Source organism: Oryctolagus cuniculus, chromosome 14 (genome assembly GCF_964237555.1).
Source record: "Oryctolagus cuniculus chromosome 14, mOryCun1.1, whole genome shotgun sequence".
NCBI classification, from domain to species: domain Eukaryota; kingdom Metazoa; phylum Chordata; class Mammalia; order Lagomorpha; family Leporidae; genus Oryctolagus; species Oryctolagus cuniculus.
In genome coordinates, this window is record NC_091445.1 from 61,091,964 (window position 1) to 61,113,808 (window position 21,845).

The following is a 21,845-nucleotide window of genomic DNA, read 5'->3' on the forward strand; positions in this document are numbered from 1 at the left end:
CACAACTGATGATTATTTTTTTTTGACAGGCAGAGTGGACAGTGAGAGAGAGAGAGAAAGGTCTTCCTTTGCCGTTGGTTCACCCTCCAATGGCCGCCGCAGCCAGCGCACCGCGCTGATCTGATGGCAGGAGCCAGGTACTTATCCTGGTCTCCCATGGGGTGCAGGGCCCAAGGACTTGGGCCATCCTCCACTGCACTCCCTGGCCACAGCAGAGAGCTGGACTGGAAGAGGGGCAACCAGGACAGAATCCGGTGCCCTGACCGGGGCTAGAACCTGGTGTGCCAGCGCTGCAAGGCCGAGGATTAGCCTAGTGAGCCGTGGGGCCGGCTTACTGATTATTTTTTAAAGTTAGAAACCTCAAATTCTCTAAGGGAGCTAACCTTTTTAAAGTAATTTTAGAGTGCTTCACCTGGCATGCACTCCAGGGAGAGAGAAAGGGGGAGGGTACAATCAAAATCAGATAGAGGTATCAAATAAAGGACTCTCAGATTGTTGCTGTGAGCAGGTGATTTCAGCACATAATTACCAAGAGTAGATGCTGGGTCAACATTAACCGCAACTTGCTGGCTTCCCAGAGTAGCTCTGAAGACAATACAGTAAGACTTTCCCACGGTGAGCCCGTGTATATTTGGATCTGCAACATTTGCTCATGGAGTTTATAGAATTAGGAACAAGTGGCACTGAGTAGATTGTGATTTTTTTTCTCGTAACATTCTAGGCCACTGTTCATTCCTGTTTTGACATTTTCACAGCATCCCATGGAAACATAGCAGCATTCCCTTTACCCGTGCTTTGTCCTTCCCCTCTCTGACCTGCCCCCATCTCCTTTTCTGTATGGTTTCTGCATGACTTTTCTCTTTCCATATCTTCTTTCAAAAAAAAAAAAAAAAAAAAACTAAAATAATTTCCCACAAGTGCTCCATTCATATTCCTTTACATAGGTTCCTCCTCAGTGAATTCTACTGAAAAATAAATACAGAAATACAAACACTTTCCTAAAATGGGAAAGACTTTAAGGGTTGTTCAGAGGTTGTTTGGTGATGTCTTTGCTTCCATCCTAAGCAGTACTACACATACACTATTGCAATGAGATGAAGAGCTATTCTGTTTTAAACAATCTAGAAAGAAAGCACTTCCATTTTGCACTCACCGATGCTAGCTGCTTAGCAGATCCACCTTCTCCTCTTTTCCCTAGGCAAGAGTATGCTTCCCAATTTTTCTTACAGTTAAGGATGCCCCTGTATCTGAGTTTAAGCTAGGGGCCCTGTATGGAGATCAGTACTGTTTACAGACCTAGACTGGGTCAAGTTTTCCTGAGTTAACTTCCATACCCGTCGTCTATCTTCTGACCAGGATAGAGAAGAGTCCCAGGATTACCCTCAAAACCAACTGTTGAAGACAGAGAATCTCCACAGTCTTATCTCTAAATGACCATGGAAGAGTGCCAATCAAACTTCTGCTCACTCATCTAACAAATGTGAGTATAACTTTCTATTGACTTCAAGCCAGGACACATCTCTGGCCTGTTTTTCCATAAAAGCTAGCATTTTAAAATAACACCTTATTTAGGACTATCATCATATGTATATCATTGCTTCTAATGACTGAACTTATGAAACCACTTTTCTCTCTTTGATGTTTTCTAGATATCTTCAGTCTTGATGGGTCTCTTTCCTTTATGGCTATCATTTTTTAAAAGATTTTATTTATTATTTGAGGAGTAGAGTTTCAGACAGAGAAAGGCAGAGAGAGAGAGAGAGAGAGAGAGAGAGAGAGAAAATCTTCCATCTGTTGGTTCACTCCCCAAATGGTCACAATGATCAGAGCTGTGCCAATCTGAAGCCAGGAGCCAGGAGCTTCTTCCAGGTCTCCCATGTGGGTGCAGGGGCTCAAGGACTTGGGCCATCCTACTTTGCTTTCCCAGGACATAGCAGAGAGCTGGATCAGAAGAAGAGCAGCTGGGACTAGAACTGGTGCCCATATGGGATGCTGGTGCCTTAGGTGGAGGTTTAGCCTACTGTGCCACAGCACCAGCCCCTAGGACTATCTTTTTTAAAGAATGATTTGTCTATCTAGTTATTCAATTGGTTAGTAAGTTATTGAAAGGCCTAGAGAAAGAGAGAAGGGAGGGAGAGAGATCTTCCATCTACTGGTTCACTCTCCAAATGGCAGAAGAACCAGGGCTGGCCCAAGCTGAAACCAGAAAACAGGAACTCCATCTGGGTCTACACGTGAGTGGCAGAGGCCCAAGCACTTGGGCAATCATCTGCTGCCTTCCTAGACAGATTATCCAGAAGCTGAAGCAGAAGCAGAACAGTTGGGGCTCAAACCATCACTTTGGTATCAGATGCTTCTGGCAAGTGACAGCTTAACCTGCTGTACCACAATACCAGCCCCCTTTCTTGCTATCTTATCTTCACCTTTATTTTATATATGTGATTTAATGTATACACGGAATCCACTATTTTCCCATTGGAGTACCCATTCATTATTTTGCTACCACATTATTTCCTGTCTGGACTGTTATAGCAATAATTGAAACTTATACATAATTGAATTTTTTTCATTTATTTGTTAGGGTTAGATAAGTGTGAACAATTGTTTTTGTGTCTAATCTGAAATGTGTATGCTACATAGATTTATATTTTAAAAATTGTTGACTTTCTTACTTGGCCAAAAAAATTACCATCAACATTTGAATATATATGATATCTTGTTTTAAAATTGCAATATTAGACCTTCTCTTCCAAATGCAGAATACTTGTAGGCAGTATTCTTTCCTCTTTTACAGCAGGTGCATGAAGAAGATATCATTACCCTAATTTCTTTTCTTATAAAATTAAAATACATTTGATATAAAGACATACAATATGAAATTAAAAAAATAAATAAATAATTGACTTTTTCCTCTGAGACTAATTTCATGTAAAGCCCTCTGTCCCCTGTTGAAAAATCTGAGCAGCCAGATTACATGTAATAGAGATGTTGAAGCAGTGTGTCATGAACAGAGATAGTGCCCTGTAGAAAACAAAAGGTCAACAATCATCCAGAACCACTTAAAAGTGTCACAAGACTGGGTATTTGCCCTCAGGTATGAGATAAGCCAAATAGGTGACAATGTTTTTGACTAAGAGAGATACAAGGGTACTTCAAAAATTCATGGAAAAAAATAGAACTAAAAGATAACTTTACTGGGGCTGGCATTGTGGCGTAATAGGTTAAGCTGGCACCAGTAATGTCAGTAGCTGGTATGGATACTGGTTCAAGACCCAGCTGCTCCATTTCTGATCCAGCTCCCTGAGAATGCACTTGGAAAATCGGTAGAGGATAGCCCAAGTAGCTGGGCTCCTGCATCCATACGGGAGACCTGGATGAAGCTCCTGGCTCCTGGCTCCTGGCTTAAGCCTGGCCCAGCCTTGGCTGTTGTGGCTATTTGGGGTATAAACCAGCAGATGAAAGATCTATCTCTGCCTCTGTAACTCCGAATTTCAAATAAAGACAAAAATGTTTTTTTTAAAGATACGCTTATTTTGTTGCAAAAATTTTGAAATCCACACAAATGTGATATTCAAGAAATTTATGTAAAGTATATATTATGAGAAAACTCTCTATGCATCTCAAAAATTTTTTGCACCAAAACAAACTTTTGATTTCATTTTCCCATTAAATACTTTTTTGTCTAAGATGAGACTAGAAAAGAGAACAGGGTCTGTATTTTGGGGAAATAGTATTTTTTTAAATGATTATTTAGTCTTATATAATATATTAAATCTGTACAACTTAATATTTTTCATTGCATTTTAAGTTTTATTTATTTTACCTAGAAAACTTTTATGTAAGGTATACAAACATCATGCGTTTCATAAACACAAATTTAGAAACATAGTGATTCTTCCCACCCTATCTTCCCTCCCACCTGTACTTTCATCCTCTTCCTTCTCCCTCTCCTATTCCCATTATTATTTTTTACTAAGATCTATTTTCAATTAACTTTATACAATAAATCTTTAAATACAAATCCAAACTCTCTGTACAGTTGTAGTAAGGCAGAAAAATGTTCTCCATCCAAAGGTGTCCAAAATCTAATCTCTGTTATATGTTAGGTTATATGCAAAACACAATTTAGTTGCTAATCACCTGAACTTAAGATAGGGAGAAGATTCTGAATTGTCCTGGTGGGCCCAATGTAATCACAAGGATACCTATCAGTAGGAGAGGGGACAGGAGAGAGTAAGTCAGATTGTTGCAACGTGAGAAAATCAGCTTGGCCGGCGCCACGGCTTACTTGGATAATCCTCCGCCTGCAGCTCCAGCACCCCAGGTTCTAGTTCCGGTTGGGGCGCCGGATTCTGTCCCAGTTGCTCCTCTTGCAGTCCAGCTCTCTGCTATGGCCCGGGAGGGCGGTGGAGGATGGCCCAGGTGCTTGGGCCCTGCACCCGCATGGGAGACAAGGAGGAAGCACCTGGCTCCTGGCTTTGGGCCGGTGTGCCATTTAGGAGGTGAATGAATGGAAATGAAGACCTTTCTCTCTGTCTCTCTCTCACTAACTCAGCCTGTCAAAAAAAAAAAAAAAAATCAGCTGACCATTCCTGTCTTTGAGGATGGAAGGGGACTCTGAGCTATGAATGCAGACAGAAGAGGCATTCTCCTAAGGGCTTCTGGAAAGAAACATAGGTCTGCCAATTCTCTGTGAGACCCACTGTGTACTTGTAACCTCCAGAAGAGTAGGGTAACAATTTTTTTATGTTGTCATTACGCAGTAAGAAAGTGTACCATAGTTGGCAGGTGTTTGTGCTGTTGGTCCATAGCTTAATTCATCACTCCTCTTGAACACTTACCCCACTTACTGTATTCTGGCCACCATTGCCTGCTATTTGGCTCTCTTTGCTGTACCCTGGGCCAGCCTTCAAACCGTCTCCCTCACCTTCCCCCTACTTGAAGTGCACTTGACCTGCTGTCTTAATTTAGGCTTTCTCAGGAGTAAATCCTGAGATAAGTACTTCAGTTCAAGTCAACGTACTTGCGAGACTGTCCCAGGAAACATAGGTAGGAGAATAACAGACTGAATTAAGGAAAAACAAATGTCCAAAACTATTGCCCTGAGGAGCAGGGCACTATTCTGTGGACAGCTGAAGCTCATTCCCACTGAGGAACTCTGGAAATCAGCACAGCACAAACCTGTTTGGAATACCATTGCATGCACAGCACTTAATTTAGGTATTTCATAAATATTTGTCAAGTGACTAAGTAGAGACTAAATTAATGAATGAGCTAGTGCATGAATAGTGTTCACCATGTGCTTCTTGGCACACAACAAACCAATATGATTTTGCTACTTTGCTCTATTTGCAAGTTTGTTGAATCTAAGGTCATCTTTTTCTTCCTTATGGTGTGCTCAGATATCCTCTGAGGCATTCTACTTAATCACCTAATGTCTTAACTCCAATTGCATTTGTAATGTTTATTGGAAGGGAAGAAGTAGAGCTGTGGGAGCCTCTCATGGTCACTAGGGAAGTTTTTCAACACAGAGACGGGAAAATGCACTCACGCAACGCTGCAGGGAGAAGGTGAAAGTTTAATGGAAACGTTCCCTGTCTGTTATGTGCCTTTTCCCCTAGAACATTGATGTGAAAGGATCTAATCACTCTCACAATTTCATGCTTCATTTTGAGCAATTGTTGCTTTTATTAAAAAAAAAATAATGACCTCTTCTAGATGGGAAACATTTGCTACATAACCTTTCCACTTCTGAGTTCTTTTCTGCAACATTGAAGGTTCTGGTTTTACAAAAGTGTTGACCTCCCTTGTCCCTTAAAAGTAGCTTGTTAAAATTATAAACCAATGTGTTAATATGTCATTCTATTAAAAGTCAGAGATATTGCATGGAGTGAGGCTTTTGCTTACAGAATTTTTGAAAATGAAAGACCTTAATAACTGCTGTGAATGAAAGGATACCAAACAACAACAATATTGAATATTACAGAAATGAAAATCCATTCAGTATTTTAATTCCATATGCAACATATGTGTTTATGTGTTGGGGAGATTTGGAGAATCAAAATTGACTGAATGGATTTTTCAAATTATCACTCATTCAGGAAGCACTGTTGTAATGGATCACTGCTGACTGAAAGCTTAATGTGTCTTCAGACATGTTGGGATGAACAAAATGCTGAAAGTATTGTATAAAGTATTCTATCCCCTGATTGCTATTTTTAGCTCAATGGTGCATTGTAAAACAATGATCTGACTCTTGTGATGTGTTCAATAACAAATAAAAAGATTGCACAGATCTTGTCCTCAAATATAGAATCTGTATAACCCACAGATGACCTACAGATATCCCAACCCGTTTAGATAGTCTTGAGATGCTCAAGAGATAGGATGGATATAACTGTCAGTTTAATTTTTGTCCATTATATTCTTAGTATAGGACTTTGAGCTGACATAGGAAATAGCCAATTCTGTTCCCCTTCACAGAATCTGGGGTAGACCAGGAGTTATGGGAGGGTTACGGCAACAATCCTTCCACTCACTTTTAGAGGGAATATTAAATCCTCCAAGTCCCTGTAAATGTGAAAATATATCATGAGCTACAGAAAGATCTTCAGCTATTGAGGCCTTAACATACTTTATTGACTGATACTTGAAAGAGGAAGCAGTCCTCTATCTTTGGCAAGATAAGAGATTGGCCTAAATTAAGACAAAGATTCCACAAGGAAAGAAAGGTACATTTTTATCACTGAGGTCATGAAAGAGGCCAGGGCCTCAAGTGGAAAGATTTGTGAATTTTGTAAATTGGACAGCAAGAGAGTTGAGGCATTTGATTGGCTAAGAGTTCCCATAGGAACTGGTGCACAAACCATAACAAAGAAATGCTTCCGTGGAGTGATTCAAGATATATTGGTGCACCCTTTCCATCTGGACTGAGGTTGCTGATGTTTTGAACAGTGTGGACGAGAGCACATAAGATTCACATGAAAGGGGTACACCAACCTGTGGTATCAGAGGAAATGATAGGGACAAAATTGGTAGAAGACGACAAAAGGTTCTTATATATTAGAAGTGACAGATATGTTGGAGGAATATGGTTAACACAAAGGAGAAATGGGAAGACCTAAGGATTCCAAGCTCCAAAATAGAAAATAAGAACGAAAGTCTTTTGTTACATATTTTTCTTTTTTTATTATTTATTTATTTATTTATTTGACAGGCAGAGTGGACAGTGAGAGAGAGAGACAGAGAGAAAGGTCTTCCTTTGCCGTTGGTTCACCCTCCAATGGCTGCCGCGGCCGGCGCGCTGCGGCCGGCACACCATGCTGATCCAATGGCAGGAGCCAGGTGCTTCTCTTGGTCTCCCATGGGGTGCAGGGCCCAAGCACTTGGGCCATCCTCCACTGCACTCCCTGGCCACAGCAGAGAGCTGGTGTGGAAGACGGGCAACCGGGACAGAATCCGGCTCCCTGACCGGGACTAGAACCTGGTGTGCTGGCGCCGCAAGGCGGAGGATTAGCCTAGTGAGCCGCGGCGCCGGCCTTGTTGCATATTTTTGTTTTCTTGGGCTGCACCAAAGGAATATTTAATTTCTTTCTTTCTTTTTTTAAAGATTTATTTATTTGTTTTAAAGTCAGAGTTACACAGAGAGAGAAGGAAAGGCAGAGAGAGAGGTCTTCCATCTGCTGGTTCACTCTCCAGATGGCTGCAACAATGGCGGGAGCTGAGCTGATTTGAAGTCAGGAGTCAGGAGCCTCCTCCAGGTCTCCCACAAGGGTACAGGGGCCCAAGGACCTGGGCTATCTTCCACTGCTTTCCCAGGCCATAGCAGAGAACTGGATCGGAAGTGGAACAGCTGGGACTAAAACTGGTGCCCATATGGGATGCTGGTGTTTCAGGCCAGGGCTTTTTTTTTATGATTTATTTATTTATTTGAAAGTCAGAGTTACAGAGGAGAGGCAGTAAGAGAGAGAGAGAGAAAGAGAGAGAGAGAGAGAGAGAAAGAGAGAGAGAGAAAGAGAGAGAGAGAGAGAGAGAGAAAGAGAGAGAGAGAGAGAGAGAGAGAGGTCTTCCATCCACTGGTTCACTACTCAACTGGCTGCAATGGCCGGAGCTGTGCTGATCCGAAGCCAAGAGTCAGCGGCTTCTTCCAGGGCTCCCATGCGGGTGCAGGGGCCCAAGGACTTGGGCCATCTTCCACTACTTTTCCAGGCCATAGCAGAGAGCTGGATTGGAAGTGGAGCAGCCGGGTCTCGAACCAGTGCCCATATGGGATGCCAGCACTGCAGGCCAGGGCTTTAACCCACTACACCACAGAGCCAGCCCCAGGAACATTTAACTTATAAAAATTCACTTAATAGGGCCAGCATCGTGGCTCACTTGGTAAAAATAATTCACTTAATACATATGTATTTGGTGCCTACCACTCTCCAGGCACCACTTCAAGAACTTCAGTTCCCACAGAGAGCAAGACAAGGTCCTTGTCCACATGGAGTCTATATTGTAGAGAAGTCTGTCAAGCAATATACAAAGTAATGAGATCGTAGTAGGGATTATTAACAAAATAAAATAGGATGAAAATAGAGATTGATCAGGGTGGGTTGAGGGACTTAAGTAAGTGTTCAGAAAAAGCTTCTCTAAAAAGCTATTAGAATGGGTAAATGTTGAGGCCCAGCATGTTAAGTCTCCACTTGGCATACCTACATCCTACATTCCTGGATTCAAATCCCATCTCTGTCTCTGTTTCTAATACAGTTTCATGATAAAACACACCTGAGCGGCAGCAGGTGATGGCTCAAGTGCTAAATGCTTGCCATCCACGTGGACCTGGATGGTGTTCTGGTTCCTGGCTTCAAATGCTGTTGTGTGCATGTACTTGGGGAGTGAAATGGTAGATGGAAAAATCTTTCCTTCTCTCTTTTTTTCTCTCTGTCACCCTGATTTTCAAATAAATATAAATGGTATGAATTAACTTTCAAAAATTATATATAAAAAGTATTATTGGATAGGCCAGAATAATGTGAAGTCAACTTCACAGTAATTTGGAAGAACATTCCATGTAGAAGACCAGAAAATATTCCAAAGGAAATTCTGTTCACAGATCTTTTCAGTTTTATTTGTGAAACCCATTTAGATAGCATCTGGAGTGTACACTAAATGCTAGAATCTGTGCTAGGTGCTGTGTAATACACTGGAAAGCAAGACCAGCATGAGCCTTATGTTCGTGAATCAAGATAGGGTAGAATTCTCTAAAAGTTCACAAGGCCTCATTCAAACACTTAGCCCATATGTGCTTAGATAAATGCAAAAGCCTAATGCTAGAATTGAACAAATACCTTACTTTTATGAGCAGGGGAATATCTTGCTCTCAGATAAGGAGATCTCAGGGAATATCCTTAAATTTCTGTCATTAGGCAGTCTTAGACTTCTCTTACTGCTTCCCTGCTTGCTATCAATTAGAGGAACAAATGCTTCATAGTTTCTGCAGGCCACTTCTAGTGACAGCATTTCTGGTCAGTATGGATACTAATTGTGATTCAAAGAAACTAATGGATTAAAAAGCTTTAAAGCTTATAGTTCCTAATGTCTCTTCCCTACCATTCTCTGAAAGTGTATTCCCCAGTTCTTTCCCTGGGTTTGGACAGTGCACTCACTAATAGTTTTATGGTAAAGACAAGAAGGGATATTGCATAGGAGAGATGCTGACAGCCTGAGGCCACCATGAGTAGAAGATCATCTCTACAGGCAAAGTATACATTCCTGATATTCTTGATTAACTAACATAATGAATAATTATTAATGAATAAGCTAACACTGTCTATCAATCAAAACATACAGTTTTGGTTATCAACCATAACCCTCTGGTGTAAAACACAGACAGTACATGTTATTATTTCTCTCTGCAGAGAGCCCAGAGGAAGAAGAGTAAATCCTTGTTGTCCAGTGTGGGGAGCAATTCGGACTAGACTAAGTTACTGGAATTAAGACTTATTCTGTGCATCTGCTCTCCCACAATATGGCGCTGGGAGAGAAGAAAACAGCTTTTACACAGCTGCCTCCAGTTCAACCAATAAACTGTAGGACTTGCTCCTGATTGGAGAGCAGCGTACTCGGCGTGTGGGCAGCCGAGTTAGGATTGGCGGAGGAGGACTATAAAGGAGGAGAGAGACGGCATGCACCAGGAACATCTAAGGGAACATCTAAGGGGAACACCTGTGCAGCCCCCAGAGAGCCGGCCGGCGGTGTGCCGCTCCCCCGCGGAAGTGGGGAATGTGGCAGGGGGAACCGCCCTTCCACGGAGGTGGAAGGGACGGTAGCCAACCCAGGAAGAACCAGCAGCAAACCCGGGGAGGGCCGAGCAGACGAAAGAACAGCGCAGGGTCCTGTGTCGTTCCTCCACGAAGACAGGGAGCGACATAATGGTGCCGTGACTCGGATATGAAGCCTAGGCAGGGTTTAGTGTCGTTCCTCCACGAAGAGGGGGAGCGACATAATGGTGCCGTGACTCGGATACGAAACCTAGGACAGATAGGAAACTTAGGAGGGAAGAAACGGGAAGAAGTGGAAAATACCGGAGAGAGAGACTAGCAAAGAGCCTAGGGAAAAGCCGGACAGAAAAGGTGCCGGAAGAAGCTATCGAAAGCCTAGGCATAGACTCAGATATGGACTGTGGGAAAGAAGTTAGGATTTAAAGTGAAAACAAGAAGAAACTTAGACTCAGATACGGACTGCAGGTTGAAAGTGAAAGTGAAACCTATAAGAAACTTAGACTTGGATACGGACTGTGGGGAGTAGCCAGGAGAAATGAGAGGAATATTGTTGGAAGAAAACTTAAGGAAACATACCGGGTAGAGAAAAATGTTAGGGAGGATGAAGCCGCGAGTGCAGGCCGAGGCGGAGACATAAGCCACCTTGGAATTCTTCAAGTCACCCCGGGGAGCAAGAGGCGAAGATCTGGAACCAGAGGCAGAGACGTGGGCCGCCAGGTTGGAATTCGCCAGGTTAGTCCGGGGAACTTGGACTGAATGCCGGTGGTGGCGGAAACATTCGCGGAAGCCGCCGCGTGCAGAGAGAGCACGGGGCGTGAATAGATAGGGAACGCGGGGCTGGCGCGAGGCCGTGGTGCGGGCGCGAAGTGCGTGGAGACTGCGGAGCGTGCGCGCAGAGCCTGGAACCCGCCGGCGGGGCGAGGCGCCGGGAAGCCGCGCAGAGCCGTGAAGCTGCCGCGGGGCGAGGTGCTGAGAAGCAGCCTCGGGGCGAGCGCCGCCGGGAAGCCGCAGGGATAAGAGAAACAGAAATTTAGAAGTAAAAGGAGAGAAATAGGAATGCTGGAAGATAGAAGTAAAATGGGAGAAATAGGAATGCCCGGAGATAGAGAAATAGAGAAATAGAAAGGCCTCCCCTCAACATGGCAATGAGAAAGCTTGGATTCGGTCTGCCTGATTAAGTGAGGCGATGAGCACCTGCGGGCGGCTAGCAGCTTATGCGCCGCAGGTCACCGAAGACAGGCACGAATTAACATCAGTAAGGCCTCCCCACAATACAGCAATTAGGAGGCTTGGATTCGGTCTGCCTGATTAAGGCGGTAAGCGCCAGCAGGCGGCTCGACCAAAGTATGAGCCGCAGGTCACCGAACACAGGCACGCATCAGCGCCTAAAAACCTCCTCACAACATGGCGAAGAGAGGACCCGGATTCGGTTTGCCTGATTGATAGGACTTGTAAGAACCTGTGGCAACTCTAGCAAGTAGAGCAGAGTGTGTGCCGCGGGACACCGAAGACAGGCGCGTATCAACGCCAAAAAATAAAAAGAAAGGGGGATCTGTGGGGAGCAATTCGGACTAGACTAAGTTACTGGAATTAAGACTTATTCTGTGCATCTGCTCTCCCACAATATGGCGCTGGGAGAGAAGAAAACAGCTTTTACACAGCTGCCTCCAGTTCAACCAATAAACTGTAGGACTTGCTCCTGATTGGAGAGCAGCGTACTCGGCGTGTGGGCAGCCGAGTTAGGATTGGCGGAGGAGGACTATAAAGGAGGAGAGAGACGGCATGCACCAGGAACATCTAAGGGAACATCTAAGGGGAACACCTGTGCAGCCCCCAGAGAGCCGGCCGGCGGTGTGCCGCTCCCCCGCGGAAGTGGGGAATGTGGCAGGGAGAACCGCCCTTCCACGAGGTGGAAGGGTTGGTAGCCAACCCAGGAAGAACCAGCAGCAAACCCGGGGAGGGCCGAGCAGACGAAAGAACAGCGCAGGGTCCTGTGTCGTTCCTCCACGAAGACAGGGAGCGACATAATGGTGCCGTGACTCGGATATGAAGCCTAGGCAGGGTTTAGTGTCGTTCCTCCACGAAGAGGGGGAGCGACATAATGGTGCCGTGACTTGGATATGAAGCCTAGGCAGGGTTTAGTGTCGTTCCTCCACGAAGAGGGGGAGCGACAGTCCAGGGAGGCAGGAACAATGCCTTTTAATGGTAAACCTAATAACAGAGTTCAGGAAATCAGCCACATTTTAAGGAGTCCCCCAGGAAAGACAGATGCAATAGATCAAGCTGGCGTTTTTTGAACATTGACTGATGTTTGACTCATGGTGTTCAACACCCGTCTTTGGAATGAATTGGGGCATTTGAGGCAGAGGTGTAAGAGAGAAAGGCAAAGGCTGACCTCGGTGTGTGAGGTTTGAGTAAAAACGGAAACTCTTTTCTCATAGTCTCCCTTCCTGAGAGAGTTGGAATAGTTCTGTGAAGCTTCCAGTCTTCAGAAGACACTAGACAACACATGCCTTGGCCTTAGCCTCTCTGCTTATTTTAAGCTTCATTTGTTTCCAGAAACCATTGCCAACAATGATTAAATCAAATGTCAGTCACTGCATTCAGGCATCGCCTTCCACCCACGCTGCTACCTGCTCTTCTCTACACTATATTTCACATCGAGCTTTTAGATTCTTAGGAAATACAGTGTGTGTGTGTGTGTGTGTGTGTGTGTGTCTATTATGAAGAAGGTGTCCTCACTTCCCTTACTTCTGCTTACAGCAGCATTCTTTTAAACATGGTTTCTATTTCTTTGAGATAGATGCAAATTATTTAGAAATCAAGTAATTTGACACTTCTCTTTTGACACTCTTCTCTCACTTGGAATTTCCAACTTTGTGAGCAGTTGTGGAACCTGATAGAGTTGTGTTCAGGCTGAAAGGAGTAAGTGATAGAGTAGAAAGAGCCTCTGCAAGAAATCTCAAGATGGTTTTCTCATCAAAGCTCTGCCATGTGTGACTCAACAAATCAATTTCTATCCCTTGAATAGTTTACTAAATACATCCACTGAGCACTTACTATAGAGTAGGCATCAAGCATCAATTTTTTCATCTGGATTATGGTCTTAATCATAAAAAATTCAAATATAAACCAGAAGAAATAAAGGCTCTAACACCGTTTCTAGTCTATACAACTATTCAAGTCATATATTAACGGTATATGTGTATTAAATTATGGTTCATGAAATATCAGAAATGATCTTCCCCTGCATAAGGGCAAGAATCACCCAACAATAGGAAAATGTTTCTTACCTAGTGAAAGCTAGGATGTGGCACTGAGTACTGGTTATCAAATAGGAAAACTCAACCCTTATAAAAGGAAGGAACACCTTATGAATTATCGCCTAACCAACTTACTTCACACATAGTATTTTTATGTCCTGTTCAATTTAAGCACAAATATTCACTCTAATTTTATCAAGACCTAGAAACAAAACTTCCTGCTAGAAGGATGTAGACTCTGAATGTGCCACAAAATTTGAGATTATAATAGTATATTTATTGAGATGTCCAGTCTTGAGATAAGGGTTATCCATGTAACCAGTGCTGCCTTTAGCTTTTATTTCTGCCATAACAGAATGTATTGCAGGAAAATTCAGGTAAATAACATGACTTTCTTTTGTGGTTGTAATAGAAGAAGATAAAAGAGGAGGAGGAGGAGGAGGAGGAACTAACCTGGTGAATCACATACAAGTTGACAAGAAAGAAAGCTGTTAAGATCAGTATCATAGGTGTGTATTTGAATTCTCTAGGGATAAAGTGTTGGGTCCTCCTCTGCTGTATTATTTGAAGAAATAATCTCCAGTCATGTTTCTGGGCTCCTTTTAGTCATATCTATGACATCTCTCACGTGCTATTGGACTAATCATTTATTGTCTTTGGACCTTAGTTTTTCTCATTTAAAGATAAAAGTTTAATTCCATCAGTGATTTTCAATTTGTTGCTATTGCATTTTGAACTTTTTAAAAATAAAACCTGTGAAATAGGAAACTGATATAATTCCACTACTGGGATTGCTTTAAAAAATAAATGAGATGTCACATGTGATGTTCTGACACTTGGTACATAGGAATTTCTTGATAAGCTAAGATCACTAGGTTCTACTTGCTTCTCCCCCAACACTCCAGCATAGTCATTCTTTGTTTTCCCTCCATTCTCCACAAATGTTTCAAGCTCCCATCTGAAGTTCAGTGAGAAATAAATATCTTTGTGGACTCTTGATCAGAGAGTGGTGGGAGCAGTGAGTTGGCCTCTGATAATTTCTTACCGAATGTCTTGATCCTGTTGAAATCAGAATCTCTGCTGCTCAGGTCTGCCTCTGACATTGCTGCCCTGTGAGCTTTGCCTCACAATGGAAACTGCATCGCCATGCCCCCTTCAGGCACAGATTTCAGATATATACACCCCTTTCTTTTCTGTGCCCCAAGTTCCATGAATACAATGCAATTGGATGAAGATGGCTTTCACTGAATTTTGGGATAAAGGAGGGGAATTACTGCATGTAATAGCACTGTGTATTAGTTTTGTGTTACTATAATGAAACGCCTGAGAATGGATAATTTTATAAAGGAAAGGAGTTTGTTTTAGCTCACATTTCAGGAGGCCCAAAGTTACAGGATCCATCTGGTGATGGTCTTTTTAAGGTGGTGTAGGGCGTGGGACATGACATGACAAAAGACAAGGAGTGCTTGTATGTATCCTCTGCTCTCCTTCGCTCTCCATCTCCTTTCTTACAAAGCTACCAGAATTCATTTATGAGGACTTCACACTGATAGTTGTGTCTAATTTTTTTAAAAAAGATTTTATTTTTTATTTGAAAAGCAGAGTTACAGAGAGAGAGAAGAGGAGAGTAAGAAATCTATCCATTGGTTCACTCCACAAACGACCGCAATAGGGCTGGTCCAAGCTGAAGCCAGGAGCCAGGAGCTTTCTCCCTTGTGGGTCTCCCACATGGGTCTCCCACGTGGATGCAGTGTGCTGCTTTTCTGAAGCAAGGGAAGGAAACCCTGCACCTCTACATCACAGTTCCTTCAATTTGACTTCTCATTCCCCAGGCTGTCCTGGAGGTATCTCAGCATGATCACAAGGGAACATATTCTTAAAGCATGTGTAGAGGACTATTTAAATTATTTAAATTTATCCCAAATTCTTAAGGACTGATAATTTTGTAAAATAAAATGGAAACTAATTGCCCTAAAATAAAATACAAAAACATATGAAATCAGTCCCTAAAGTTTCTTTTAAATTTTGAATGATTATTTATGAGTCAAAGGGATCACACAAACAAGACTAGTATCTGCTAATACTAAGACAGAATAAAAAAGGGAGAGAACAATCCAACATGGGAAACAGGATACACAGCAGACTCATAGAATGGCAGATGTCCTAAGCAGCACTCTGGCCTCAGAATCAGCCTTTAAGGCATTTGGATCTGGCTGAAGATACCATGAGAGTATTCTAGGCATGGAAAGCCAACACACTCTGGCAAACAAAAAAAAAAAGAGGACCTAAATGAAAGATCTCCACGAGTGAGATCCCAGTAGGAAGAATGGGGCCATCAAAGAAGGAGGTACCTTTCACTCAAGGGAGGAGAGAACTTCCAATTTGACTATGACCTTATCTAAATAAGATCAGAGTTGGCAAACTCAACAGGCTTCCATAGCCTTGGAAACTCATGACTAGAGCCTAGGGAGATTTCTGACGCCATAAACAAGAGTGTCAATTTGTTAAGTCAACAACAGGAGTCACTGTGTACTTACTTCTCATGTAGGATCTCTGTCCTTAATGTGTTGTTCAATGTGAATTAATGGTATAACTAGTACTGAAACAGTATTTTACACTTTATGTATGTTCTGTGTGGGTGCAAACTGATGAAATCTTTAATTAATATATACTAAATTGATCCCCTGTATATAAGGATAATTGAAAATGAATCTTGATGTGAAAGGAATGGGAGAGGGAGCAGGAGATGGGAAGGGTATGAGTGGGAGGGAAGTTATGGGAGGGGAAAAGCCATTGTAATCCATAAACTGTACTTTGGAAATTTATGTTTACTAAATAAAACTTTAAAAAATTTGAATGATTATTTATTTAAGGGGGAGAGAGAGAAAGAGAAGAACACAGAGAGAGTGAGATCTCCCATTCACTGGTTCACCTTCCAAATGCCTGCAATGACAAGGAATAGGTCAGGGCAGAATCTGGGAACTGAGAATTCAATCCAACTCTCTCACATGGATGACAGGAACCTCTTAGGGTCCACATGAGCAGGAAGCTAGAATCAGGAGCTGAAGCAGGTAATTGAACTCAAGTATTCTGGCTTTGGACAGAAAAATTTTAACTGGTGTCCTAGCCCATAAGCTCACCCACCTGCTTTTAAATTATGACACAACAGAAAAGTGTCAAATAACTATATATCTTCTAAATGCATAGTCTTCTTTTCTATACTTGTCTTGATGCAGACGGGTTAACAAATGGTTCCTGGGAACCATTCATTTATGGTCCATCTTTAAAACTGTAATGTCCAATAAAATCTTAACAGTGCTGTTCTGATGCACATGAATAGTATTATCGCAAGGGTATGGAGTATGCAGACCTTTCTGCAGGAAATGTAGGTGTGAAGCATCTCCAAGCTACAAAAGTCTTCATCTTATTTTATATTTTCACCATGATATGTGCAGTGGCTCCTTTGCCATTTGGATGCTGGAAGACATCATTTCAATGCTTACTAAAATAGTTTCTTTTCCAGAGCACGTTATTTGTTTAATTCATTCTGGTTTTGAGGATTAGGGTATGTAATAATTTAGCATAGTTGGTTTTGTTTTTATGAAACTCAGTTTTTTTTAACCTTTGTTTTGTACACACACACACTTACACACACACATACATACACAGCTCTCAACCACTGGTTCACTCCCCAAAATGTCTGCAATGGCCAGGGTTAGGTTGCTGAAGCCAGGATCCAGGAAGTCAATCCAGGTCTCCCATGTGGATGACAGAGACCCACGTGCTTGAACCATCTCCTGCTGCTTCACAGGGTCTACATTAGTAGGAAGGTGGAATCAGGAGTTACATCTGGGATTCTAATGAATGTAGACAGTTGGATGGTGACAAGGGTGTCCTAGAAGGCAGCTCAACCATTAGGCTGCAGTGCCCACCCATGGTTTTTCTTTCTCCATGGTTTATCTTTCTTTTTTCTTTTTTTCCTTTTCCTTTTTCTTTTTTTCTTATTATTATTCCTCTTGTTTTTTTTTTTTTTCTTCTTTTATATCTCAAAAGGTTGAGGGACAGGCATTTGGCACCATGGTTAAGACGTTGCTTGAGGAGTTGGCACTGTGGTGTAGTGGGCAAAACCATCGCCTGTAGTTCCAGCATCTCATATGGGCACTGGTTCGAGTCTTGGCTGCTCCAGTTCCGATCCAGTTTCATGCTATGGCCTAAGAGAGCAGTACAAGATGGCCCAAGTCCTTGGGCCCCTGTGTACATGTGGGCTTCGGATGGGCATAGCTCCGGCCATTGCAGCCAACTGGGGAGTGAGCCAGTGGGTGGAAAACTTTCTCTCTCTCTCTCTCTCTCTCTCTCTCTCTCTCTCTCTTTCTCACACACACACACACTCTCTCTCTTTGTAACTCTGATTATCAGATAAATAAATAAATCTTTAAAAAAAAAAGATGTTGCTTGATGTTTGAATCCTATATCAGCGTATGTAGGTTCTGGTCCAGCTCAGCTTCTGATTTCTGTTTCCTGCTAATGTGCACCCTGGAAGGTAGCAGATGATAGCAGAAGTACTTTGGTACCTACTGCCCACATAGAACACCTGGATTGAATTCTGGGTTCCTGTCTTTGGCCTATCCCAGTCTGGGCTGTTGCAGGTGTTTGGGGAATGAATTAGCAAAAAGAACATCTCTGTCTCTGTCTGTCTTTCTAAATCTTTGAAATGAAAATAAATAAACAAATGTGTTGAAGTTGAGTAATTTACAAGATAATGTCACGTGGTATGAAAAGCAGATAAAAATTACAGCGGCTTCTAGCACACAGTCTCTTCTGTGAAAAGAAACCATTTGGAAAGCTTAAAACAAGACAATATCCTCAATCATCAGAGTCTGGCATTTCGTGGGCTCTTTGGATCTTTTTTCTTACGTGGGAGCATTCACATCTGTTGGTGGTGGTTGTAGGATCAGAGGTGTCAAACAGAGGACTATACTTCTATACTTTGATGGCGTGGGGATTAAATTCTGCAATGAGACTGTAGACACTTCCTGTGGTATCATCTCACCCTTCAAACTTTCAAATCTTCAAGTGATAGAAGCACCAGAGGGAAGGAACAAAGAAATATGGCTCAATTAAGATAATTGAAGCATTTCAATTTTTTCTTCAGAAATGTACTTTAAATTGAATTCCATGTCTAACTTAGGTTTTCACACTTAAAGTGAACTTGGTGGCAGATAATTATTATCTAATTAGAGATAAGAATTGCAATACTTTTTAGAATTGCAGTGATTATTAGGGTAATAATTATCCTTACTTACATTAACTGGAAAACATAAATTTGATTTCCTCCTCACAGCTTCTATTTTTTTAATAAACACTAAAAGACCTCTTAACGAAGAGTATCAGGTTCAAGAAAAAAATTTCCTGGCATTTTAGTTCCTGCAGTTTGGCAAGTTTTCAGAAAGATTCACAAATTTTAACGTAGGTCAAGACCTGATATATAGACTTTAACCATTCTTTTGCTATTTGCATAATTCCAAATGATCTCTTACTTTCTTAAACCTGGTGCTTCAAACTAGACCACTCTATGCCTGTTATATCATCAGTTGAGCACCTGCTATGCGCCAGAGGTCGTGTTAGGCACTGGCTATATACATTCATCTATGACACAGTTCCTTACCTTGGGGCCCATGGCGCTCAATTTGCTTATAAAGCTGAGTTCTCGTCTATGCCTTAAGTAATTGCTATCAGAAATCTGATTGCTTCATTTTATTCATTGCCAATTTTTCCTGTTTTTTGTAAGGACCTTAAAATACCAGCAGTTCAAATCATGATATCTCATCAAAGACACCTTTCTAATTCCCATAGACTGAGTTAAGCATATGTATGCTCATTGCACTCTGATACAGCATAGCACTTTTGTGTACCTTCATGAATCACCTCTTTCTCTGCCTTCCTCCCTAGATTATGACCTTTCTGAACAGGAAGTATGTCTCAGTCACCACTGGATCTTCAGGACATAAAACATTTCCTGGCACACAGTAAGACTTTTTAAATGTTGTTGAATTATTGGACAACTGAAGGATGTGAAGGAAAAACTTTCCCTATTTCTCCTTTAACTTACTCATGGCTAAGCCACTATTGAGATTTGTACATTTATTTGGCTCTTTGTGTATTCATTCAGTCCTAGGAGGTCCATGTTGATTTATTAATATGAAGATAAAGAAAATTCTCTGAGACTAGTATCTTACCTATTTCACATTTAACATGGGTTTCTTGGCCTTAAATATATGAAGGTGTCTCAAAAAAAGTCAGAGAAAATGAAATTAAAAGATAAGCTTATGTTGATGCAAAATTTTTGAAATCCATGAATAGTATTTTCATACTACATTTTTTTTCGTTTTTATTTGAAAGACAAAGAAAGAAAGCAAGAAATTCAGAAAAAGACAGAGATCTTTCATTCACTGGTCACTCCCCAGATTACTGCTGTAACCAGCATCCAGGCCCAGTCCAAGCCAAAGTCAAGAGCCTGGAACTCAATTCTGGTGTCCCGCGTGGGAGATAGGGACCCGTGCACTTGAGCAATCCTTATTGCCTCCCAAAGCGAGCATTAGTAGAGAGCCAGAACTTGAACCTAGGCACTCCAATATGGGATGCAGGTATCCCAAATGGCATCTTAACAACTATGCCAAATATATACCCAATGAACGTTTTCCAAAGTAATTAATTAATAAATAAATATTTTTTTAATTTGAAGGCCAGAATATCAGACAGACAGACAAACAGAAATCTTCTATCTCCTGGCTTACTCCTAAGCCAGGATCCTAGAACTCAATCTGGGTCTTCCAAATCAGTGGCCACAGCCCAAATACTTGAGCCATTAACTACTGCCTCCCAAGATACACATTAGCAGAAAGCTAGAATCAGAAGCAAAGCCAGGACTTGAATCCAGGCATTCTGACATGGGACATAGGCATCCCAAGTGATCTTTTAATTGTTCAAATGTTTATTCTTGGTTTTCAAGAGATTTTTTACCAAAATAGACTAGTGTTTTAATTCCAATTTCTGCTAATATTTTCAAGTACCCTCATGTAACTGTGGATGAGATGAAATGGATATAGCATTGATAAAAGGCCAGTGAGTTCCCCACCCCCACCCCACCTCTTTCAGGCAGTTTTCTGATATAATTGAGTCACAGAATACATAGTCATATTCCAGGACATTGTTATATGGGACTTGATTGATCTGGGGAAAATGACAATCATTTTGAGCTATAGTTTCTTCATCTGTAAAATGGGATAGCAATAGCTACTTTACAGTGCGTTTGTGAGTAGTGTCAAAAGATAAAATAGGCACATTTACATTTCAAAGAACCTATTTGAGCCAACAGTGGCTCACAGGTTCATAAATTGGTCGGCAGCATATTCCAAGCAGTCCAGGGCTCCACAGAGGAAACACAAGGGGATAATTTTATAAGATGTTCATGGAAACAAAACAAAAAGGATATAGGATTTGATAGAGAGTGCTCAGTAGAAACTTGTTGGCAGTTTCTGATTGTTAAGCTTAAATTTTATTTTCCTGGGCTATGAACATTCACTCTGAGTTGGGTTTGTGTCCCTGGAGTCATCTCAGCTTAATTAACTACTTCCACAATTAATTGCTTAAATATTTTTTATAAAATGCTTACAATGCAGTCTTTTTTTTTTTTTTTTTTTTTTTTGACAGGCAGAGTGGACAGTGAGAGAGAGAGACAGAGAGAAAGGTCTTCCTTTGCCATTGGTTTACCCTCCAATGGCTGCCGCGGCTGGCGCGCTGCGGCTGGCGCACCGCGCTGATCCGATGGCAGGAGCCAGGTGCTTCTCCTGGTCTCCCATGGGGTGCAGGGCCCAAGCACTTGGGCCATCCTCCACTGCACTCCCAGGCCACAGCAGAGAGCTGGCCTGGAAGAGGGGCAACCGGGATAGAATCCGGCACCCTGACCGGGACTTGAACCCTGTGTGCCAGCGCCGCATGGCAGAGGATTAGCCTATTGAGCCGCGGCGCTGGCCTACAATGCAGTCTTACACCAGATAAACGTCCAATTAGTCAGTCATGAAAGAGAATGTTTGCATTTCTTTGAAAAAAATTTACTTTGCAACTACTCAATATCAAAGGGAACATTTTCTTCGTTTACGTATTTGTGTGCAAGGATTAATGACAGCAAACCTCCAGGAGCACCTGAGGATTCTTGAAAGGGATTATAACTGCCAAAGTCTGAATGCAGTCTAGGGTGGCAAAGGGATGGCAGTCTTTTTCCTTCGTGATCATAGCAGTTCCAATTAACATCTGGCGA

General features: G+C 42.1%; 1 long non-coding RNA gene across 5 annotated transcripts in view; it reads left to right on the forward strand.

Annotated features, from left to right (window-relative positions):
- Positions 1-21,845, forward strand: part of LOC103349603 (uncharacterized) — a 105,006-nt gene that overhangs the window by 43,193 nt on the left and 39,968 nt on the right. For all 5 annotated transcript variants that reach the window (XR_007922628.2, XR_011382004.1, XR_011382003.1 and 2 more), the window contains exons 2-3: positions 1,357-1,480; positions 19,478-19,554. This is a non-coding gene — a long non-coding RNA (uncharacterized lncRNA). The remainder of the gene's footprint in view (positions 1-1,356; positions 1,481-19,477; positions 19,555-21,845) is intronic.